The following is a 3209-nucleotide window of genomic DNA, read 5'->3' as shown; positions in this document are numbered from 1 at the left end:
AGTGAAGACCAACACTATATGTTTACATCTCCCCATCATGTGCTTGAATTAGGGATCTTAGGGAATCTGTTTTTACCATTGGCTAGTCACTTTGAATGTATAATCAAAAGGTGAAGAGCTCTACAGATTCCAAGTGTCTATTCAAAAGCTGTTAAGTGAAAAACGATGAAATGGAGGACACCCACAATAATTCTTGGACTCCTGGAGATCCTAAGACATGCTACAAAAATAGGTCTTTATTCTTAGGAAAATATAGTCAGAGCTAGCTTCCTTATGCTATACATAAAATCTTAACATCAGAGGCAGTACAGATAGTACAGATAGTTTTTTGAACTGATCTCCAAACAAGCACAAACCCACTACGTTAAAAAGAACAGGTAAGTTGAGGTTTTTGGCAAAAGACAGTACTTCACACATCTAATCCAAATCAAAGAGCCTGCAGACAGTTGTTTTCAGTGAGATGAAAGGAATGAAATAAATATAAATTCTATGGATAAATAAATGTAGGAGACAATTTAAATAAGCTAAGAGAACTAATATTTCTTTTAAATAAAAGTACTAGTCAGGTACAAGCTTTTGTTTCTCAATGCCAGACTTCTAAATGTTTATCAGACTACTGTTAAAATCATTAAAAATCTAATCTTGGACCAGAGCATTAGTTGTAATACTGTTTTGCATTCGTAAAAAAGATGGTTTTTCCAACTGAATGCTTCTGGTCCTGAGAAATATTTTATGTATATTACTGAAGGCAGACTGTGGTGCTAATAGAACTTACATTTAAGTACTTTTTAAAAAGACAGACCAAAAAGTCTGTCTATTAATTTGCCCACAGTTAAAAATGTCTTTGAACGTTGGTTTATAATTAGCATCTTAAGAAAAGTAGTGGCATGCCCTATTGAGTGGTATCACTGAGTAAATGCTACACTTTAATAAAACATCATCCTCACAAGTCTGTTCATTTTATGTATTGTTACTTAAGTTTTTTATTCATTCATTTTATACCCACCAATGAATTCCTATGGTCAGATAGAAATTTTATGGAATACATCACTGGGGAGAAAATGATCATGGTGGGTATTCCTGGAAGTTGTAGGAATCTGAGCAATCATTTACTCTAGGGTTAGCTCCCTCTCCTAAATGCATGAAGTCCTACATTTAATTTCTCCCCTTAAAATAGAGACATGGCTTACTCTGTAATAACAAGGTGATCTTTTGCTATGTTTCTAGTCAACAGTGACTTTGGCTTAGCAGTCAAAAAAGCTGTCCTGCATGTGACAATTTTGCCCATCTAGCATGTATTCATCCTGATATTAAGTCTTTCCAAATACATACAAGTAAATACCCGAGATCACCCCATCAATCCATTCCTATTAAGTTCCTATTTTATCATGAGGAAAATGTTTATATTCTGTTAAATGAGACTTGCAGTAATTGATAAATTTCTCACGATGCTACAACCATCATCATGAGTGTGCAACCGCTTTTTGTGCTCAACCCCCACTTCATTTCTAATATCGGATTCAACTGCAATGGCTGAAAATCTTCCACAAAAAGCATGTTTGGGAAAATATATGTAACACAATTTTCTCACAAAGCAACTTTCTGAAAACTGATTAACTAAATTGATGATCACTTTTGATTGCCAAGTAGTCTGCAGAAACAAAATCTTGCGTCTGTTTAGGTAACTCAAGTTTCTTGTTTAACAATCAGAATGCTTTAAGGATACATTTTTCACCCTAAGGAAGGGACTTGACTCTTGGATTTAAGACCCATTCCTTGACAATATATACAAAATTTCTTTTAACTTGTCATCTGTCCATTCTTTGAAGCTGTCAAAGCCAAGAACCCATAAACAAATCACAAATAGCAATAACCTACATTAGTTAACATTCCCCTTTTAACATGTTGACATTTTTACTAAAGGATTAGTTATTTTTGCATTTCCATTTCTCATATCCCATGACATTCCATATAAATTGCATTATTGCTTTATAGGCCACACAACATTCAAAAGTATGTTTATATGCATTGCCTGTTTTCCTTGATCTCTTATTGATAAGAGTTTGATGCTGATTTTACTACAGAAATTTAAGTTTGAAAATACCAGTTAGTATTTCTTCTCAGAACTTAATTGTTCACATCACTAATCACTACATGCATATTTAGCTCTGATTATATTGCTCAAAAACTGCACCCATTATCAGAACAGTGCAAATGATATTTAATTTTAAAAGTAATTATAATGGCTTGAATTCAAAGTTATTCAAATGAACACTGTCAAGTAATTTCACTTGAGTGTGTATATATTTCATCACCACTGTTTACATTACCCACCAATTCTTCACAATTTCTTTGTATCATCGTTTTCCCTCCCAAATCCCCAAACTAAGAATGCCAAATAGTCTTGGAAACCCACAGCTCCATATTTTAATGTTTCAAGAACACATTTGTGAACTCACAAAAATGTTCATCTTTCAACTTTGACAATGCAGTTCTTACTTAAGTCAAACAAACCCATCCTAAAATCCCAACAAATAATTCTGAGAATTAACTTAAACACCTTGACAGTGTCCCTTAAAAAAGGGTATGACAGTAAAGTGCCAATAGGCATGGCAATGACCTCTTTGATGGGATCATTTAACTCCTTGGAACTGGGAAACGCCAGCACCAAAGATTACACTGAGATTCAATTTTACTGAAGGCTACATTTAGTTTACCCACTTTCCACAACCTATTATACTCATTATATGTTAGAATGAAATGTAAATGTTTTGTGTAGCCCTCAAACTTACACTAAGATTTGAAAGAGATGTACTTTAAAAAAGCACGGGGTAATATATAAAATCAGTGGCAGAAAGTTTCATTAAGCACCAGGAACTAATTTTTGTCACCCCATACTCATTTTGTAGGTAAGTTTCAATAACCGGCAAGGCACATTTACATATATTCCAATGAATACTTATTGACAAATTTTAAATTACACTCTACGTCCCAGCTATCCCAGTAACTGACATACAACATACTAAAATGGTTTATTAAGGTAACATAAAAAAAACCAATTAATGTGAAACATACAGGCTATTGGCAACCACTATTCTAAAATTATGTAAGTACAAATAAACATACTGAAATGTGTGCAATTCTAAGTTTTTAAACCAGAATATTTCTACACTAACACACATTTATATTAATGACACATAAAAAAAATA

At 33.2% G+C, this 3209-nt stretch overlaps 1 protein-coding gene across 3 annotated transcripts in view; it reads right to left on the bottom strand.

Annotated features, from left to right (window-relative positions):
- Positions 1-216: 216 nt before the first annotated feature.
- The window catches only part of SYNCRIP (synaptotagmin binding cytoplasmic RNA interacting protein), a 30439-nt gene continuing 27446 nt past the window's right edge, over positions 217-3209 (bottom strand). For all 3 annotated transcript variants that reach the window (XM_032409326.1, XM_032409328.1, XM_032409329.1), the window contains exon 12: positions 217-3209. This exon is cut by the window's right edge. The gene's annotated coding sequence lies outside the window, so the exon portion shown is untranslated.

The sequence above is a fragment of the Phoca vitulina genome, unplaced genomic scaffold, assembly GCF_004348235.1.
Source record: "Phoca vitulina isolate PV1807 unplaced genomic scaffold, GSC_HSeal_1.0 scaffold11, whole genome shotgun sequence".
Classification (NCBI taxonomy): Eukaryota; Metazoa; Chordata; class Mammalia; order Carnivora; family Phocidae; genus Phoca; species Phoca vitulina.
The sequence above is the reverse complement of the archived record's forward strand: the minus strand, read 5'-3'. Positions and strand labels throughout refer to the sequence as shown.